General features: G+C 38.7%; 1 long non-coding RNA gene across 4 annotated transcripts in view; it reads right to left on the bottom strand.

Annotated features, from left to right (window-relative positions):
- Positions 1–22,295, bottom strand: part of LOC121031836 (uncharacterized) — a 190,666-nt gene that overhangs the window by 152,024 nt on the left and 16,347 nt on the right. For all 4 annotated transcript variants that reach the window (XR_005790924.1, XR_005790922.1, XR_005790925.1 and 1 more), the window contains exon 4: positions 20,500–20,705. This is a non-coding gene — a long non-coding RNA (uncharacterized LOC121031836). The remainder of the gene's footprint in view (positions 1–20,499; positions 20,706–22,295) is intronic.

The following is a 22,295-nucleotide window of genomic DNA, read 5'->3' as shown; positions in this document are numbered from 1 at the left end:
TGGAAGCCAAAAGAAAGCTGGAGTAGCCATACATATATCATATAAACTAGACTTTAAATTAAAGGCTGTAACAAGAGATGAAGAAGGGCATTATATAATAATTACAGGGTCTATCCATCAAGAAGAACTAACAATTATAAATGTCTATGTGCCGAATACAGGAGCCCCCAAATTTATAAAACAATTACTCACAAACATAAGCAACCTTATTGACAAGAATGTGGTAATTGCAGGGGACTTTAATACCCCACTTACAACAATGGATAGATCATCTAGACACACAGTCAATAAAGGAACAAGGGCCCTGAATGATACATTGGATCAGATGGACTTGACAGATATATTTAGAACTCTGCATCCCAAAGCAACAGAATATACTTTCTTCTCGAGTGCACATGGAACATTCTCCAAGATAGATCACATACTGGGTCACAAAACAGCCCTTCATAAGTTTACAAGAATTGAAATTATACCAGGCATACTTTCAGACCACAATGCTATGAAGCTTGAAATCAACCACAGGAAAAAGTCTGGAAAACCTCCAAATGCATGGAGGTTAAAGAACACCCTACTAAAGAATGAATGGGTCAACCAGGCAATTAGAGAAGAAATTTAAAAATATATGGAAACAAATGAAAATGAAAATACAACAATCCAAACGCTTTGGGATGCAGCGAAGGAGGTCCTGAGAAGAAAATACATTGTAATCCAGGCCTATCTCAAGAAACAAGAAAAATCCCAAATACAAAATCTAACAGCACACCTAAAGGAAATAGAAGTAGAGCAGCAAAGACACCCCAAACCCAGCAGAAGAAGAGAAATAATAAAGATCAGAGCAAAAATAAACAATATATAATTAAAAAAACTGTAGAGCAGATCAATGAAACCAAGAGTTGGTTTTTTGAAAAAATAAACAAAATTGATAAACCTCTAGCCAGGCTTCTCAAAAAGAAAAGGGAGATGACCCAAATAGATAAAATCATGGATGAAAATGGAATTATTACAACCAATCCCTCAGAAATACAAGCAATTATCCGGGAATACTATGAAAAATTATATGCCAACGAACTGGACTACCTGGAAGAAATGGACAAATTCCTAAGCACCCACACGCTTCCAAAACTCAAACTGGAGGAAATAGAAAGCTTGAACAGACCCATAACCAGTGAAGAAATTGAATCGGTTATCAAAAATCTCCCAACAAATAAGAGTCCAGGACCAGATGGCTTCCCAGGAGAGTTCTACCAGACATTTAAAGCAGAGACAATACCTATCCTTCTCAAGCTATTCCAAAAAATAGAAAGGGAAGGAAAACTTCCAGACTCATTCTATGAAGCCAGTATTACTTTGATTCCTAAACCAGACAGAGACCCAGTAAAAAAAGAGAACTACAGGCCAATATCCCTGATGAATATGGATGCAAAAATTCTCAATAAGATACTAGCAAATCGAATTCCACAGCATATAAAAAGAATTATTCACCATGATCAGGTGGGATTCATTCCTGGGATGCAGAGCGGGTCCAACATTCGCAAATCAATCAACGTGATATATCATATTAATAAAAGAAAAGAACCATATGATCCTGTCAATCGATGCAGAAAAAGCATTTGACAAAATTCAGCAACCTTTCTTAATAAAAACCCTCGAGAAAGTTGGGATAGAAGGAACATACTTAAAGATCATAAAAGCCACTTATGAAAAGCCCACAACTAACATCATCCTCAACGGGGAAAAACTGAGAGCTTTTTCCCTGAGATCAGGAACAAGACAGGGATGTCCACTCTCACCGCTGTTGTTTAACATAGTGTTGGAAGTGCTAGCATCAGCAATCAGACAACAAAAGGAAATCAAAGGCATCAAAATTGGCAAAGATGAAGTCAAGCTTTCACTTTTTGCAGATGACATGTTATTATGCATGGAAAATCCGGTAGACTCCACCAGAAGTCTGCTATGAATTCAGCAAAGTGGCAGGATACAAAATCAATGTACAGAAATCCGTTGCATTCTTACACACTAATAATGAAGCAACAGAAAGACAAATAAAGAAACTGATACCATTCACAATTGCACCAAGAAGCATAAAATGCCTAGGGATAAATCTAACCAAAGATGTAAAAGATCTGTATGCTGAAACTATAGAAAGCTTATGAAAGAAATTGAAGAAGATATAAAGAAATGGAAAAACATTCCGTACTCATGGGTTGGAAGGATAAATATTGTTAAAACGTCAATACTACCCAAAGCTATCTACACATTCAATGCAATCCCAATCAAAATTGCACCACCATTCTTCTCGAAGCTAGAACAAGTGATCCTAAAATTCATATGGAACCACAAAAGGCCTCGAATAGCCAAAGTAATTTTGAAGAAGAAGATCAAAGCAGGAGGCATCACAATCCCAGACTTTAGCCTCTACTACAAAGCTGTCATCATCATGGTACTGGCACAAAAACAGACACATAGACCAATGGAATAGAATAGAAACCCCAGAACTAGACCCACAAACGTATGGCCAACTCATCTTTGACAAAGCAGGAAAGAACATCCAATAGAAAAAAGACAATCTCTATAACAAATGGTGCTGGGAGAACTGGACAGCAACATGCAGAAGAATGAAACTCGACCACTTTCTTACACCATTCACAAAAATAAACTCAAAATGGATAAAGGACCTGAGTGTGAGACAGAAAACCATCAAAACACTAGAAGAGAAAGCAGGAAAAGACCTCTCTGACCTCAGCCACAGCAATTTCTTACTTGACACATCCCCAAAGGCAAGGGAATTCAAAGCAAAAATGAACTATTGGGACCTCATGAAGATAAAAAACTTCTGCATAGCAAAGGAAACAACCAACAAAACTAAAAGGCAACCAACGGAATGGGAAAAGATATTTGCAAATGACCTATCGGACAAAAGGCTAGTATCCAAAATCTATAAAGAGCTCACCAAACTCCACACCCGAAAAACAAATAACCCAGTGAAGAAATGGGCAGAAAACATGAATAGACACTTCTCTAAAGAAGACATCCGGATGGCCAACAGGCACATGAAAAGATGCTCAACGTCACTCCTCATCAGGGAAATACAAATCAAAGCCACACTCAGATATCACCTCACGCCAGTCAGAGTGGCCAAAATGAACAAGTCAGGAGACTATAGATGCTGGAGAGGATGTGGAGAAACGGGAACCCTCTTGCACTGTTGGTGGGAATGCAAATTGGTGCAGCCGCTCTGGAAAACAGTGTGGGGGTTCCTCAAAAAATTAAAAATATACCTACCCTATGACCCAGCAGTAGCACTGCTAGGAATTTACCCAAGGGATACAGGAGTACTGATGCATAGGGGCACTTGTACCCCAATGTTCATAGCAGCACTCTCAACAATAGCCAACTTATGGAAAGAGCCTAAATGTCCATCAACTGATGAATGGATAAAGAAATTGTGGTTTATATACACAATGGAGTACTACATGGCAATGAGAAAGAACGAAATATGGCCCTTTGTAGCAACGTGGATGGAACCGGAGAGTGTGATGCTAAGTGAAATAAGCCATACAGAGAAAGACAGATACCATATGGTTTCACTCTTATGTGGATCCTGAGAAACTTAACAGAAACCCATGGGGGAGGGGAAGGAAAAAAAAAAAAAGAGCTTAGAGTGGGAGAGAGCCAAAGCATAAGAGACTGTTGAGAACTGAGAGCAAACTGAGGGTTGATGGGGGGTGGGAGGGAGGGGAGGGTGGGTGATGGGTATTGAAGAGGGCACCTTTTGGGATGAGCACTGGGTGTTGTATGGAAACCAATTTGATAATAAATTTCATATATTAAAAAATAATAACATGAAAGGATAATGCAGTCAAATCTAATTCTAATAAATGCTACATTAACAAAAAAATGAATAAACATGAAAGAATAATTAATTAAATAAGTAAGATAAAATAAAGTAAAATAAATAAAATTAAAATAATAAACAATAAATAATAATAATTTATAATAATAAATTAAATAAAATAAATAAAAATAATTATTTTTTATTTTATAAATTAAATAAAATTAAATAAAAATAATAAATAATAAATAATAAAAAAACCATTGAGTTTCCACCTTCAAAGATTCAGATCAAATTGGCCCGGAGTGGAGCCTAGGCATCAGGATTTCTTAAAGCTCAAAGGTGATTATATTGTACAACCAAGCTTGGGACCACTGGTCTAAACTCTAATTACCTGTGCAGATTTTATAGTAACAATAGACTTCCAAAAATAACACAAGAAAAAACAAAGAAAGTGACACCCCACATTCTGAAGCCTCTCTGCCCCCAGAGTAAGGACTCTGATTATATCAATTAATGGGATCTCATCTTGCCTACCTACTCCCTGTGGGCATTCTGAACAGGATCCCATCTTTATGTTCCTTTATAGAAAATAAAATACAGTTGACCCTTGAACAAGGTGGGGGCTAGAGGTATTGACCACATATAGTGGGAAACCCATATAACTTTGGACTCCCCCCAAACTTAACCACTAATAGCCTACTGTTGACCAGAGGCCTTACTGATAACAGTCAACTAACATATATTTTGTATGTTATATGCATTGTAAACTGTATTCTTACAATAAAGTATTTAGATACTTTAACATATAATTTAAATTTAACATACAATTAAAGTATGTTATTTAAAAAAAAGCATAGGGAAGAGAAAATATATTTACAGCACGATACTGAAAACAATCTGCCTATAGGCAGTGCACCCAGCGGTCCCTCAGATCTGTCTCTTGCTTCAACAGTATTTGGGCAGAACAGGCCCAGGGATGCCCCTCTTCCAGCCTCCCACCACCCTCCAACCTCTTTTCCAGTCACAATATTTAGAATTGTCTTCTCAGCTACCCTCTGTCTGTGGGACCAGCCAACACTGTTTTCTGAGCTTAGCTGCTTATTGCTGATCAACCATGAGCCCCCAGATCCATCAGAATTATTCCACTCAGGTGGAGGCCACCATCAGCTACCTGGTCAACACGCATCTGCCGGCCTCCTACACCTCTCTCTCTGGGCTTCAGTTTCAAATTCCACCATGTGGCTCTGGAGGGTGTGGGCCACTTCTTCTGTGAGCTGGCTGAGGAGAAACACTGGGTCACCAAGCCTCTCTTGATGCAAAACCAGCACGGCAGCCATGTCCTGTCCCAGGAGGCAGAAGCCAGCCCAGGATAAGGGGGTAAAACCCCCAATGCCACGGAAACTGCCAAGGTCCTGGAGACGCGCCCGAGGCAGGCCCTTCTGGATATTTATGCCCTGGGCTCTGCGCTGGCAGGCTCCCATCCCTGTGACTGTGGAAAACCACTTCCTGGATGAGGAGGTGAGCTGCATCAAGAAGACAGGGACCATCTGACTAAGGTCCGCAGGCTGGCCAGTCCTAAGGACTGGAAGAGGATCTCTCAGAAAGGCTCACTCTTTCATGTGACTGGGAGCCTCCAGGACCCAGCAGCCCTTCAGGGGCTCCTCTGGCATCCTCCTGGCATCATGGTTTCTGTCTGATTATCTCAGCCACGATAGGGCTCTTTAAATACCCTAGAGCCCTCTCCTAAGCTGTGGACCAAATGGAAACAATAAAGCTTTCATAGTAAAGAAAAAAAAAAAAAAACCCTAGCAAATAAAAAAAAAAGTATTTAAGTGGACCCATGCAGTTCAAACACATGTTGTTCAAGGGTTAACTGTAGCTTCTTGAAGAATGTGTACAACTTAGCAATGTGGTAATAAATTATTCAATTTTTAAATAAAGAACTGTGTTTCTAATTTTTTAAAAAGAGTAAAACCTGTGCTAATTACTAAGGTGACCACACATGTTTCTTTTTTTTTTAATTTTTTTTAACGTTTATTTATTTTTGAGACAGAGACAGAGTATGAACAGGGGAGGGGCAGAGAGAGAGGGAGACACAGAATCTGAAACAGGCTCCAGGCTCTGAGCAGGCAGCACAGAGACTGACCCGGGGCTCGAACTCACGGACCGTGAGATCATGACCTGAGCCGAAGTCGGACGCTTAACCGACCGAGCCACCCAGGCACCCCATGACCACACATGTTTCAACCTGATACGTAGACAAAGCTTTGCATCTCTCAGGTCTGCACGACCTCTAATTCTTTGGGTAATCTTGGGTAAGTCATTCAGCCTTTATAAAATGTTTTCCTCTTCTGTAAAATAAAGGAGCTGGCGAAATGACTTTGAGAACATTTAGGTCATACCAATTCACCACTGCTCATCTTATAAGTTAAATGATTGGAGGCAAATCACCTAAGAGGAAACAGATGGTCTCTTGAATGCTGGATTTTCTCTTGTGTTTCATAACACAGGGTGCTTTGCTTTTTCGACTCCTACAAATTTCATTCAACATGAATCCAGTAAATATAAAATGTCACGTGCCTGGTCAATCTAAGGTTGTGAATCCATAAACAAAATTTCTCTCCCAGATATGTGTGTGTGTGTGATTGTGTGAAGAGAGAGAGAAAACTTAACCTCATTTATTCCCTTATATTTAAGGTAGTTTCCAAGGTTTTCAAATGGCAGAGAAATTAATTTACCAAGATGTTTAAAGAATATGATAGAGGGATTCCAATTGCAGCAAAGACAACACGGAACATCTGTCCACTAGCAGTTCTAGGAAATATTATTCCATAACCTGATAAAAGAAAAAAGGATAAATGCGATCCCCCTCAAAATATGGTAACTTGGTATAATTTGCACATTTGACACTGGGCTTTGAGAACAAATCTTTAGTCGTTGGTACTCTAAGAGGCCTAGCACACACAGCACATATTAAAAAACAAAACAAGGGGCGCCTGGGTGGCGCAGTCGGTTAAGCGTCCGACTTCAGCCAGGTCACGATCTCGCGCTCCGTGAGTTCGAGCCCCACGTCGGGCTCTGGGCTGATGGCTCAGAGCCTGGAGCCTGTTTCCGATTCTGTGTCTCCCTCTCTCTCTGCCCCTCCCCCGTTCATGCTCTGTCTCTCTCTGTCCCAAAAATAAATAAACGTTGAAAAAAAATTTAAAAAAAAAAAAAAACAAAAAAAACAAATAAAAAAAAAACATGAGAATTCAGATTTCACTCTAAGAAAATAATCAAGAAATGTGAATGAAAACGAAAAAGATTTTTCACAGTATCAGTATTACAAATTAAAAAAAAAATTGGAATCAGTATACCTGTTCAGCAATAAAGGAACCTGATCATGTACAATATGGTATATCAATGCAATGAAATATTGTGAGATCTTTACGGATCATAATGAAATATATATGACTAGAAAGATACTGATGACATATTGCTCTGGGAAAGCCGTCTAAAACTGACTATTGTCATTTATATACGAAGAACTTTCTGAGACAAAAGGTTGACAGTTCAGGTATGGGGAGCTGTGAGATTATGCTCAATTGTTTAAAAATTGTGGTTTTCTATGTATCCAAGTTTTGCATGTAGCACATTCTACTTTTGCAAGCAAACCAGAAAGTGAAGAGCATTTGCTTTATTTATCAACTAATTTTTACAATGCATGCCACAGTTTATGAGCTCGGGCCTTCACCCGGATTCCTTTGAACCTTTTGGTATACTCTCATTCCCAGGTGCCATAAGTATCAACTGTGAAGGCAGCGTGTCCTTCTCTCGAGAAGTGTCCCTAGCCCAGTGGAGATGCTGCACCTGGGAGGTCTGCCCACACCTCACCTTGGGAGGCACGAGTCCCAACAGCTGACTGACAGAGGGTTATAAAAACACATCTTGTGGGGGCGCCCGGGTGGCTCAGTTGGTTAAGCATCAGGCTTCAGTTCAGATCATGATCTCATGGTTCGTGATTTCGAGCCCTGCATCAGGCTCTCTGCTGTCAGTGCAGATTCTGCTTCAGATCCTCTGTCCCCCATCTCTGCCCCTCCCCTGCTTGCACACGTGCTCTCTCTCTGTCTCAAAAATAAATAAACATTAAAAAAAATTTGTGGTGTAATTTAGTAATAAATTATCTGCGGTGCAATCCCTGCTTCAGAGCTACTCTGTTGGATTAGACTAATGTTTGTGGTCATACCTCCCTTTGTTGATTTATCAATTTTAGGTATTTTGTAACTGAAAGGGATTCAACCCCTATAACCATCTTCTTCCATCTCTCCAAGTTTGATATTTATTTATTTATTTATTTATTTATTTCAACGTTTATTTATTTTTGGGGGGACAGAGAGAGACAGAGTATGAATGGAGGAGGGGCAGAGAGAGAAGGAGACACAGAATCAGAAACAGGCTCCAGGCTCTGAGCCATCAGCCCAGAGCCTGACGCGGGGCTCGAACTCACGGAGCGCGAGATCGTGACCTGGCTGAAGTCGGACGCTTAACCGACTGCGCCACCCAGGCGCCCCAAGTTTGATATTTATATTACCACTTCTCATTCTTCTATGTTTGCCTTTGTACTTAAAAAAAAATACCTCTGTTTAGGGGTGTCTGGGTGGCTCAGTCACTTAAGCGTCCAACTGTTGGTTTCAGCTCAAGTCATGATCTCATGGTTTGTGAGTTGGAGCCCCAGGTCCAGCTCTGTGCTGCAGCCCAGAGCCTGCTTGGGATGCTCTCTCTCTCCCTCTCTCTCTGTCCCTCCCTAACTCGTGCTCTCTTTCTCAAAGTAAATAAACTTAAAAAAAAAAAACAGTTTAAATATTTTTTATAAATTCTTGATTCCTGATATTGTAATAAGGAGTTTACCATCCCTATTATCTTTTCTCCCTCTTTCCTTCCCCTCGTAATCATTCCATATTCTAGGTTTTTTTTTTCTTTTTTTAATGTTTATTTATTTTGAGGTGGGGAGGGGTGGAGAGAGAGAGAAAGAGAGAGAGAATCCCAAGCAGGCTCAGAGCTATCAGTTCAGATCCTGACTTGAGGCTCGAACTCACACACAGTGAGATCAAAACCAGGTGCCCCTCTGGTTTCTTTTTTTATCATCCTCTGTAATAGCATTTGCACCCTGTTCTGCAGCTACAACCTACCCCTTTGGGGAGCTCCTTATTCTAAGAAAAAAAATTTTTGAACCTCATTCATGGGTCCTTTTTTGCCCACGAGTTGATGATGCACCTTTTGGGGGAGTGCGAGAAGAGAATGAAGTCCCAATTGACTTATTGGGCACATTTTTCTAGCTTTGAAACATTTTTTTGTTGAGATGGGGTGGGGGTGGGGGACAACTTTTTTACTCCCCACACTTTCTGGTTCAGAGACCATACTTTTAGGCCAAGATTTTAAGAGACCCAAGTGTAGGAAAGAAGAAAAAATGTCCTTTTCACAGACAGCCATGAATATTGCCAGCTTCCCTTTTTTATCTTAGTAGACCTAGTTCTGGAAGGGTACCTGCCCCTTAAACTGACTACTTTATTTCATTATATCTAAGATACCAAACATATAAAGATATGGACAGTATGCAGGCAGTTCCTTATGCAAAACATTTATCAAATATTTACATCCTCAGAAAAAAAAAAGCACAATATCTACCAATTGTAGATATGATGATTAGAGAACTCATTAAAGAGTTTCTAAACGTCCAAAAGGAGGCACTAGTCTTATTTCCTAAGGGAGGTATTCCTGATAAGATGAGAGAAGTCATCATCTGCAAATTAAGAGAAAAAACAAAAACCAAAGTTTGGGGTTGTGTAATTTATATTTCTTCAAGAAGAACACTAAAGAAAATTAGTTTCATTTAGTTGGGTTAAAAACAAACCCATATTTAACTGGGTCAAGTTAGAAATTTTCCTTAGGCTCAGGTGAAATAGAAATGCTTAGGATGATCATTTGTGATGAAGAACCGTATTTGTTTTCGGGGTGTCATAACTTTAAGAAGTTGTATATGGATTAGATATGACTATAACAATATTTTTTGAGGAAACTGGTGAGAGTGTGTATATAAATTTAGCATAAGGATTAAAATGTTAATAAAGTTCAATTATTTTAAAGTAATTAACAAATCTGGGTCATAGATAGCTATAGAGAGACTTCCAATTTAAGCAAACTGCGAACATGAGAAATAAAAGAAAAATAATATAAGAGCACAGTGATTTTATCACATCACTGGAGAAAAGAAAGGAGTTCATGACAGAGCCAGCAATTTCTGGAAAGTTTATAATACACAGAATTTTGTTGGTGAAAGAACCTTGGCCAAATCTAAATCTAAAACAGTAATTGTAACAATGGGGTGTCCCAACTCTTGATTGTGGCTCAGGTCATGACCTCATAGTTTGTGAGTTTCAGCCCTGTATTGAGCTTGGTGCTGACCATGTGCAGCCTGCTTCAGATTCTCTCCCTCTTCTCTGCCCCTCCCTCCCTCTCTCTCTCTTAAAATAAATAAACTTTAAAAAAAAAATTTTTTTTAACGTTTATTTATTTTTGAGACAGAGAGAGACAGAGCATGAACGGGGGAGGGGCAGAGAGAGAGGGAGACACAGGATCGGAAGCAGGCTCCAGGCTCCGAGCCATCAGCCCAGAGCCTGACGCGGGGCTCAAACTCACGGACGGCGAGATCGTGACCTGAGTTGAAGTCCGACGCTTAACCGACTAGAGCCACCCAGGCGCCCCAAAATAAATAAACTTTAAAACAAAACAACAATAAAAAAAGAATGTACTTTTTTAGGCTACCTAGATATTTCTTTTCAAGAAAGTTAAGTTATATGGTTATTTTTCATCCATTAGAAAATCAATACAATCAGACTTTTTTCCTTTTCCTGTAACAATTAAGATTGCAAAGTCGGAATCTTTTTTTTTTTTTTTTTTTGGTTGCAATCTTTTAATGTATTGTTGCCTGTTTTACATAAGGATAATACCAATGTTACCACAGAATTTAAAGACTAAAACAATTCTGGCCAGAGTAGACTCACGTCTAGATGACTATAGCTTAATTTTTGATTTTTGATCTAGCCGAGTTTCAGTAACACCTTTCAGGACAGATATATGTGTTAATATGGGGCGCCTGGGTGGCTCAGTTGATTAAGCGTCTGACTTTGGCTCAGGTCATGATCTCATGGTGCGTGAGATAGAGATAGCCCTGCATCAGGCTCTGCACCTGGCATGGAGCCTGCTGGGGTTTCTCTCTGTCCCTCTCCTCTTGCCCCTCCCCTGCTCATGTGTCCTTGTGCATGTACACACTCTCTCCCTCAAATAAATAAATAAATAAATAAATAAATAAATAAATAAAATAAAGAGTAATAGTAGTGACCTGTTCAAGAGGTCATTGCCTTAATTCTCTAAACGCTCCTGAGAAACTGCAAATACAGAGTCAGGGAGAAAGTGGAAAGTGATACAATGAGGAGAATAATTCAAAGATTTTTTTCTGTGCTTCCTGATTCCTTATGAAATGTCAGAATAAATCTGGTACTAATATATCAAAACTAGACATGGATAGCAGAGGTATAAAGGAAGGAGGGAGAAAAGGAATAAAGCAAGGACATTATAAACTGCCTATAAACATAGAAGCCCAAATCTAAATAAAATATTATTAAATAAAATTTAGCAGAGTTATAAAAGAATACATTATGACTAAAAGCATGTACTAACATTGAATAGGAAATCACTAAAAACATAATAAATTTAATATAAATATATATAATAATATAATAATAAAGGTGAAAGCATATATTAATTATTTTAATTAGTACAAAAATAGGTGAAATAGTTTTAGGGTAATATTTTGTAAGTTAGAAATAGGAACAGAATGTTTAAATTTGATAAAACAAGTAACTATAACAAACTCCAGCAGCTTCATGTTTAATAGTGAAATATTGGCGGTATTCTATTTCAAATACCTCTAAAAGCAAGGTAAGAATGCCATTATGGGAGTCACAGATAAATCTAATAGCAAAATTAAAATCCTAAAATTTCAGATATTGTAGTGGTTGGATACAAAGTACAAAATATGTTTGATTTGTTTAATGAGACAAAAAAAAATAGAGACAGGTAGGAATACAAGATTATCAAGAAACACCAAACAAATTTAAAGAGGATAAAATAGGACTTCCAGAAAGGGAAAATATAATTCTCAAAATTAAAAATTCAAAACATTAGAAAAGAATATGGAGTCAAAAAGAAAATAAGGAAAGGTATGTCTTATTGTATTACTCAAAATACAGCAAAAAAGACAAAATAGCAGAGAATGTAAAATAGGAGTTAAGAGAAGTCAGAGGAGTGAAATAATAGGTCAATAATATTGGTCATTTAAAAAAATTAATGAATTTCCCAGAATTGGTAAGAGAAACAACTATGAAGATTCAGGAGGCAAACCCCAAGCAAAATAAAAACAAAAGTTACATCTAGACTGTTAAATTAAAACTGAAAAAGAGCAGAGATCAAAAGAAGCTCATAGAATCAGAGAAAGTAGTTTCTGATGCCAGAGAGAAAAGATAAATTACCTACAATAGTATAGGCAATTAGATTGACAGAAAATGCCTTAAAAGCAGCTGAAGGAAGCTAGAAAATAGTGAAATAATTTAGTCTCCCGTGTTCTGAAAGAAAATAATTGTCAACCTAGTATTGTATACTCTGCTAAAATACATTTCAAGAAAGAAGATGAGATGAATACACACCTAGGCCAAAACAAAACGAATAAAAAAAGAGTGCTTTCACTAGCAGACTCTCACCAGAGAAATGTCTTAAAGATGTATTTCATAGAAGAATTAAACTGGACCACTTTCTTATACCATACACAAAAATAAATTCAAAATGGATGAAAGACCTAAACGTGAGATAGGAAACCATCAAAATCCAGGAGACAACAAGCAGCAACCTCTTTGACCTTGGCCACAGCAACTTCTAACTAGACATGTCTCCAGAGGGGAGGGAAATAAAAGCAAAAATGAACCACTGAGACCTCATCAAGATAAGCTTCTGCACAACAAGGGAAACAATCAAGGACACTAAAAGGCAAATGGCAGAATGGGAGAAGATATGAGCAAGAAAAAAAGGGAGGGGTTAATATCCAAAATCTATAAAGAACTTATCAAACTCGACACCCAAAAAACAAAGAATCCGGTAAAGAAATGGGCAGAAGACATGAATAAAGCACTTTCCAACAAAGACATCCAGGTGGCTAACAGACACATGACAAGATGGTCAACATCACTCATCATCAGGGGAATACAAGTCAAAACTACAGTGACATACAACATCACGCCTGTCAGAATGGCTAAAATTAACAACTCAGGAAACAACAGATGCTGGCAAGGATATGGAGAAAGAGGAACCCTGTCGTATTGTAGGTGGGAATGCAAACTGGTGCAGCCACTCTGGAAAACAGTGTGGAGGTTCCTCAAAAAATTAAAAATATAACTACCCTACAACCCAGCAATTGGGTGACCTACTAGGTATTTATCTAAAGGATACAAAAATGCTGATTTGAAGGGCACATGTACACCAATGTTTATAGCAGTGCTATCAACAATAGCCAAATATTGGAAAGAACCCAAATGTCCATCAAATGATGAATGAATAAAGAAGATGTGGCATATATATATATATATGTATATACATATATATATATACACATATACATATATATATGCCATGGTATACTACTCAGGAATCAAAAAGAATGAAATCTTACCACTTGCAACAATGTGGATGGAACTAGAGTGTATTATGCTAAGCAAAATAAATCAGGCAGAGAAAGTCAAAACATGATATGATTTCATTCATGTGTGGAATTTAAGAAACACAACAGATGACCATAGGGGAAGGGAAGGAAAAATAAGATAAAAACAGAGAGGGAGGCAAACCTTAAGAGACTCTTTTTTTTTTTAATTTTTTTTTTTTTTTTACATTTTATTTATTTTTGAGAAACAGAGTGAGATAAAGCGTGAGCAGGGGAGGGGCAGAAAGAGAAGGAGACACAGAATCTGAAGCAGGCTCCAGGCTGTGAGCAAGCAGTCAGCACAGAGCCCAACGCGGGGCTTGAACCCACAAACTGAGATCATGACCTGAGCCGAAGTCGGACGCTCAACCGACTGAGCCACCCAGGCGCCCCCTTAAGAGACTCTTAAATACAGACAACAAACTGAGGGTTGATGGAGGGGTTGTCTGTGGGGTGGGGGGGGGGGGGGGGCCAAAAGGGGGATGGGGATTAAGGAGGGGACTTGTTGGAATGAACACTGGGTGTCATATGTAAGGGATGAATCACTGGGTTCTACTCCTGAAACCAGTACTACACTGTATGTTAACTAACTTGAATTTAGGTAAATAAATTTAAAAAATAAATACAATGACATTTAATATTCATACAACAACAAAAAGATATATTTCACTAGGAAAATTATCCCTGAAAGAACCCCTGAGATGAAGAAAGAATTAATAAAGAAACCAATAAAATGTGAACAAGTCAAAACAGAAACTACATATGTATAATAATACATATGCGAGTTTTATTTATTTTTTTTTTTAATTTTTTTTTCAACGTTTTTATTTATTTTTGGGACAGAGAGAGACAGAGCATGAACGGGGGAGGGGCAGAGAGAGAGGGAGACACAGAATCGGAAACAGGCTCCAGGCTCTGAGCCATCAGCCCAGAGCCCGACGCGGGGCTCGAACTCACGGAGCGCGAGATCGTGACCTGGCTGAAGTCGGACGCTTAACCGACAGGCGCCCCTATATGGGAGTTTTAAAAATGAGACTGAACAAGAACACTCTGCGATGACATGTTAGACGAGAACAGGGTGATGGTAACCAGAGGTACAATACCCCAAGAGACAGACTGTAAGCATTAAGAGAAGGGAAGCAAATGAAACGAGCACAACTGTCCAGATGGTTTGGAAGTAATTTCTAGAATGGGACATAGAGAGGGGGAGCCCCAAAGAGCATGACGATGTTGCTGAGTTGAGGAGACAGAGATTGGATTTCTGTAAAGCTGAGGTGGCTACAGTTTGTGGGCAGAGTTTCACGGTGGAGGAAGCTACACAGAGAATGAGTTCTAGATATCTACACTGAATCTTTGGCTGGCTGAAAAACATTCTGCACATGAAACAGATGCAACTTTGTAAGGCTGGTCAAAAACAATTTTCTGAGCGTGGCAGACAGACTCTCAAAGTGGCCCCCATGGTCTAGTGTTCATGCCCTGAGTGATCCCTTCCCTTTGACAGTGGGTAGGACCTGTGATTTATTTCTAGTGACACATAATGTATCAAAAGTGGTAGGACATCCATGATCCCAATTATGTGATTAAGATCAAATGAGATTGTGTGTTGCTTCTGCTAGTCTCTCTCTACCTTGTTGGCCTTGAAGAAGGAAGCTGCCATGTTGTGAACTGCCATGGGCAGGGACCTGGAGATAGCCTTGGCAGACAGCCACTGTGAAACTGGGATCCTTGGTCTGACAGCTGAAGGAACTATATGTAGCTAAAAGCTACATGAGTTTGCAAACAGGTTTGTCCCCAGTTGAGCATTGGATGAGACCACACCCCTGTCTGACACCTTGACTGTAGTCTTGCAAAGGACTCCTCTAAGCTGTGCTGAGACTCCTGACTTACAGAAACAGATAATAAATATGTTTTAAGTTTGTGTTACTGTTGTTCTGAAGCAACAGTTAACTAATGTATTGGAAAAAACCAATTACTGTGGCCTGTAAACTGGAATATTCCTAGAGTTCACACTAGGTTAGGAACTGTTTGAGTTTCTCAGCTGGGGTGAACAAGGCTTCGTTGTGTGTTCAGGGCATTCAGTAGAGAACCCAAAAAGGCTGGGACTAAGGAGTGCAGCACAATTTGCTCCTGAGAAAGGGCTACTTTAAGCCTAAAAGGACCTTAAGACAAATCTTGAAAGGATTAAAGTAATGTGTAAGTAACTTATTTAATTGCCTGTCACAGAACGCTAAGGAATTTAAAGGAATATAATAAAACAAAGCATCTCAAAACAATTTGCAATATCTATCATCTGATTTCTAAAAATCAATGGACATACAAAGAAGCAGGAAAATGCAACCCATTACCAAAAGAAAAACTACTTAAGAGAAACCAACCCATAAATAGTAATTCCGTTAAACTGATGGAGTTTGCAGACAAGGAACTTAAACGGGCTAATATAAATATGCCCAAAGATGTAAGGAATCATTAACATAATGAGGAGAGAAATGGAACATGTAAGAAGTAACCAAATGAAATTTCTAGAAATGAAAAATACAATATCCAAAAAAAGAATATTTCACTAGATGAGATTTTCAGAAGAAAAGATTAATAAACTTAAAGATACAGAAGTAGATTTTATCCAAACTATCATAAGCAATGCAAACCAGAAGACTGTGGAACACTTTTAAGGTGCTGGACTAGAATTATATATCCAATGAAAATGTCTTTTTAAAAAAGGCAAAACAAAAACTTTTTCAGACAAATAGAACCTGAGAGGATATATCACCAGATTTTTGTGATTCTTCATATGCTGAGTACTTCTGGATTGTATCATCTACATTTTCACTATTATGTTATGAGACTCTGAGGCTAATTTAAATCGTATGTTGGATGCTGATATTTTCATGTTAGCAGGCAATCCACCTGTTTAGATTCAGGCTGCGAGTTCCAACTCACATTCTATGGAATGTGTTCACCTCCCATGGCTTCTGCAGTATCATTTGGACCTGTCCCACATGTCCATCCCTCGGGGGTCAGTCTGAGACCCAGGCTCAGGCCTACCCACTAGCTCAGTGCTCAAAGTCTTTGATGTGCAAATTAGGATCAGATCCAGGCATGTGCATGTCCGGGTGAGTCCAGATCTTCAGCAGTTTGATAGGCTCACTTTCCCAAACAGCTTCCTCTCTGTGATCTCCCTTTCCTATTCCTGGGGGCTCCCCTTGTTGGTCTTCTAGCCAGAAACCAGCTACTACTTTCATGATTGCACCGTATCTGGGGCCAGACGGTGGGGGAGAGAGAAAGAAGGAAGAAAAGGTGAAGGATTTGGCTCTGGCCTTGAAACTACGACTTCAGGGAACAGAATTTCCCTCAGGACTTTGCCTCTTGTGGCTTCCTTGTTGCTTCCACTGTTGCTTTTGTCACCACCCTAGGATTGCCTGACAGTTTGGGTGCAAGACAATGAAGAAAAGGAATAAATGGGAGAATTTCCACACGTTCTCTGAGCCATAAGAGCTCCCTTCCTGCTCCTGAGCCAGAACTAGGGGGTGTCTCCAAGAGCTCTCTGACTATTCACTTCTGACTTTTGAGTGCATTAAGGTTAGTCTGGGGGTGGGGGGGTACCAGAGCGGGGAAAATGGTTAATTCGCTGCCAGTACAGTGCTTCAAATTCTGGTGTTCTTCCTCAGTATCTTGCTGCTACTATTTACTTTTCAGATTCTTCAAATACCTGATCTATATATTCTCTCTAGGGGCGCCTGGGTGGCGCAGTCGGTTAAGCGTCCGACTTCAGCCAGGTCACGATCTCGCGGTCCGTGAGTTCGAGCCCCGCGTCAGGCTCTGGGCTGATGGCTCGGAGCCTGGAGCCTGTTTCCGATTCTGTGTCTCCCTCTCTCTCTGTCCCTCCCCAGTTCATGCTCTGTCTCTCTCTGTCCCCCCCCAAAAAAAATGTATATATATTCTCTCTAGATTTTATAGTTACATTCCGGGGGGGCAGAAAGCGTGCAGTGTGCTTACTCTACCTTACCCATTACGGGAGCTCGGTCAATCGACTTTGGACAAAGTTGCCATGGCAATCTATGAAAAAACAGATAGTCTTTTCAACAAGTGATTTTGATACAACAGGTTGTGCGCATTAAGAACACCACCACCAAATCTTGATGCTTACCTCACACAATTCACCAAAAATAACTTGAAATCTATCGTATAGATACATATAAAAACCAAACTATAAAACTTCTGGAAATCTTTGTGACTTTAGTGTAGCCGAAAACTTCTTAAATAGAACACAAAAAGCACAACCCTTAAGAGAAAAAATTATAGACTAGAATTTATAAAAAAAAAATACAATTCTCTTCAAAAGAAACCACCAATAAAATGAAAATCAATCCACAGTCTAGGAGCAAATATTGGCAATTCATATGCCTGACAAAGTGCTTTTCCCCAAAATGTATACCAAACACTTATAACTCTGCATTAACAAGACAAATGAAAACAAGGGCAAAAGATTTGAACAGACACTCACAAGAGATGATATAAGAATGGCCAATAATCTCATAAAAATGCTCAAGATAAATAGTCATTAGGGAAGTGCAAATTAAAATCACATTGAGATATCATTAGATGGGCTAAGAGACTTTACAACATCATTTTTTTGGTGGGGTGTAGAGCAATTGAATTTTCACTTTTGCTGAATGGAGTGTAAAATGACATAACCACTCTGGAGAATCACTCTGTTTGGCAGTTTCCTATAGAGTCATACATACTCACCCGCATAGTTCATTTCACATAGTAATTTCCATAGTAATTCCTTCCCTAGGCATTTACCAAAACAAAATAAAAACATGTTTCCTCACAAATACTTACATAAAAAAATATTTGTAGCAGCTTCATTTATGATAGACAAACCTAAAAACAACTCAAGGCTCATCACTGTGAATGGGTTAACAAAGTTTGGTATAGATATATAATAGAATACTACTCAGCAATAAAAAGAAAAGACATACCGATAAATGCAGTAATGTAGCCTAATGTCAACAGTATGGAGGTTCCTCAAAAAATTAAAATTAGAAATACCATATGATCCAATAATTCCACTATTGTTTACCCAGAGAAAATAAAAACACTAATTGGAAAAGATATACACATCCCTGTATTTATTGCAACGTTGTTAATAATAGCCAAGATACGGAAGCAACCTGTGTCCACCAATAGACAAATGGATAAGGAAGATGTGGTTGGTATGTATGTACATATGTATGTATATATGTATGTATGTATCTATCCACCATCTATCAGCTACATTATAGAATACTACACAGCCATAAAAAGGATGTCTTGTGTTATTTGAGACAACATGGACAGATCTAGAGGGTGTTATGCCAAGTGAAATAAATTAGATAAAGAAAGACAAATACCATATGATTTTACTCATAAACGGAATATATAATAAAACAAAAAACAAATGAACAAATAAAGAATAGAATCAGACTATGAACGCAGAGAATAAACTTATGGTTGCCAAAGGGGAGGGGGTGGGAGGTTGGGAAAATAGGTGAAGAGGCGTGGAAGATACAGGATTACAGTTACAGAATAAATAAGTCACAGGAATGAAATGCACAGCATAAGAAATATAGTCAATAATATTGTAATAGTGATGCCTCCAGACTGTAGCTACTTGTGAACATAATGTATAAACTTCTCAAGTCACTGTTATACACCTGAAATTATGTAACATTGTATGCCAACTATGCTAAAAAAAACAAACTCAACCCCCCCGACAAAATAAAACGAAACAAAATCATGCCAAATAGAAGAAGCCAGCCATAAAAGACTGCATTACATGATTCCTTTATACTAAGTGATTCCAGTTTGTCTTTAAGAATAGTCAATATCATCACATAATAGTTCTCCCCAAATTCAAAGAAATTTCAGTCAAAACCCCAGCAGAATCCACCATAAAATTGACAATCTGACCTTGAAATTTAAACCCAAGAATAGGAAAGTTTATTCCAGGGCTTTTTGCAAGGCTATTGTAATTTAAATAGGAGGGAATAGAATCAAAAGCCAGAAACAAATTTATGTCCAAACGAGAACCCAGAATACGATAGAGGTAACACTAAAAGTAATGAGAAATAATGAATTAGTCAATAAATTGTTCTGGAACAATGGACTCTTTATAGAGAAAAAATACGTTCAGCTAGATCCTACTTTACACATACACAGACACACACATGCATACACAATCCAGGTTAATAATTTAATTAGAAATTAACTATTTAAATGTAAAAACAAAACCCAAAATTTTAAGACTTTTAGAAGAACGTTTAAGAAGACGTTTTTGTGACATTAAAGTCGGGAAAGACATAAACTGTACAAACGGTAAAGAAAAAGAGTGATAAGAATGCCTACATTAAAATTATATTTACTCTACCACAAAAGATAGCATAAGGAAAGATTTAAGGGGAATGTGCCCAGAATTTAGACCATAACAATCTCTGGAAAAAAGTGGAAGGGAACTAAGCCGTATTTCCTGCCAAAGTCTGATCTCCTTTTCGGAACATCTGACTGCACTTTATATGAAATACTGAAAACGATCGTTTCAATCAGAATATTTTTAGTTTTTATGCTCATGTGGTGATTGCGTTGTAATTTATTCCTTCTCTGACTTCCACCTTCTTCCACCTTCCTATTATCTGCTGCTTTCTTTCCTCTTTCCAGCCTGCATGATTTCTTATTCCTACTCTTCCCTGTCTGGCCCGCAGCTACGATGTAGTTTCCTGTTTGGGTAAACTATATGTAGTCTCAACGGAGGAAGTTATTGCACAGAATCTCACATCCAATGGCTTCTCCGCATAGGTAGCAGTCTTATGACTCTGAAAATAACTGTATCTTCATCTCTTACCTGCACGAAGAGTTCCACATCTTCTTGAGTCATACTAGAACGCTTTTCCAGAAACGCAATTTTTGTTTTAACTGCCAGCTGGTGCTGCTGTACTTCCAAGTCCTTCTCCAAGGCTTAAAATATCATCGCCCCAAGCACGAGGTACAGTGTATAGGTGAGCAACAGTGTGCCCTTCTGGAATCTGGTGTTTATCTCCTCTTTATATACTGGAACGAGGGTCAGAGAATTCAAATCACTTTCATGTAAGATGTAATGTCCTCTCAGAAGAAATCCAATATAACAAAGCAAAACAAAATTCTCAGGCACAGAATGTGAACTCCCTTTTATTAACCTACCTTTAAACAACTAGACAAAAGAGACCAATCCTAAATAGTCATGGTAACAGAAAAATAATTCCACTTTGTTCCTGACTAGAAATCTGCTTACTTTAAAAAAAAACAAAAAACAAAAAAAAAGCTGAATTGTGCTATTTGGGGAGATAGGGAAATATGGCGGGGTCGAAGTTCGCCAAACGACTCAGTTATTCAGTCAATTTCCTTAGAGGACATTTTACTATGGAGTATGTCCAGCGAACGTTTTTAAAAGAGTACAACGTTGATGCTTTAACTGATAACATGGATTACGTTAGATCATTCACATTGTACCAGTTACTAGCAGTAACTTACGTATCCTTGCTGTGTTGTTACCGTCCTCTGTAAAATGGAGATAATAATAGCTACTTGATAGGGTTGTTACAATGGTTAAACGAGGTAAGACATGTAAACCCTTAGAATGAAGCCTAGCGAATAGGAAATCTTAGCTAGTGGTTGAAGCCAGGGTGATGTTTGTAGTAGCAGCAACAGTGTGGCAGGAGTATTTAGTCCGTATCCGGATTCCTTTACCCCGAGCTCTGCAAGCACGAAGCAGAAAGGAACGGTATCATTGCCGGCAAGATCAAGGAGACTCTTAGCTGAATAAGGCCAGATTCTGATAGTAAGAAAGGTGAAGCCCCTGTGTGTTTCACGTGCCTCTGGGACATTGCTTTGAGACAGGCATTCGTAGCTTTGAAGAAGCAGTGTTCTCCACTCAAATCTGCCTCTTCCACTTTAGAGAATGGGGCAAACCTCAGTAGCATGGACCCTCATCACTCGGCTGGGCTTTCTTTGCCAATGGGGTTTTAAAAATAAAGCTCCATCGCTTCTCGGCCTTTTGGCTAAGATCAAGTGTAAAAATAAAGCTCCTGGGGCGCCTGGGGGGCTCAGTAGGTTAAGCGACCAGCTTTGGCTCAGGGCATGACCTCGCGGTTTGTGAGTTCGAGGCCTGTGTTGGGCTCTGTGCTGACAGCTCAGAGCCTGGAGCCTGCTTCAGATTCTGTGTCTCCTGCTCTCTCTCTGCCCCTCCCCTGCTCATGCTCTGTCTCTCTCTGTTTCTCAATAATAAATACATGTCAAAAAAAATGTTTTTAATGAAAGCATGTGACTATATATTTTGTATGTGATATCCAGAACTCTTAAGAAAACATGACAATCACAAGCACATTTAAAGCCCATATGCTTAAAACATCTGATATGTACCCTAATAGCAACATTACACAAGTAAACATATCAGAGTCAGTTATTAATATACATTTCCAATGTCAAATAATACATTTAAGCATACTGCATGTAAATAATCCAGAACGACAATAAATCAGTACGATCTCGTCTAAGCAGTCCTTTCACTTTTCCATTTCCACCAGAATAATAATATGCTTTATGATCTTCTATTTCCATGTTTAAACTAACAATAGATACTGTGACTAAAAAAAAAAAAAAGAA

This window comes from Herpailurus yagouaroundi, unplaced genomic scaffold (assembly GCF_014898765.1).
Source record: "Herpailurus yagouaroundi ecotype Mexico unplaced genomic scaffold, PumYag 141, whole genome shotgun sequence".
Lineage (NCBI taxonomy): Eukaryota > Metazoa > Chordata > Mammalia > Carnivora > Felidae > Herpailurus > Herpailurus yagouaroundi.
The sequence above is the reverse complement of the archived record's forward strand: the minus strand, read 5'-3'. Positions and strand labels throughout refer to the sequence as shown.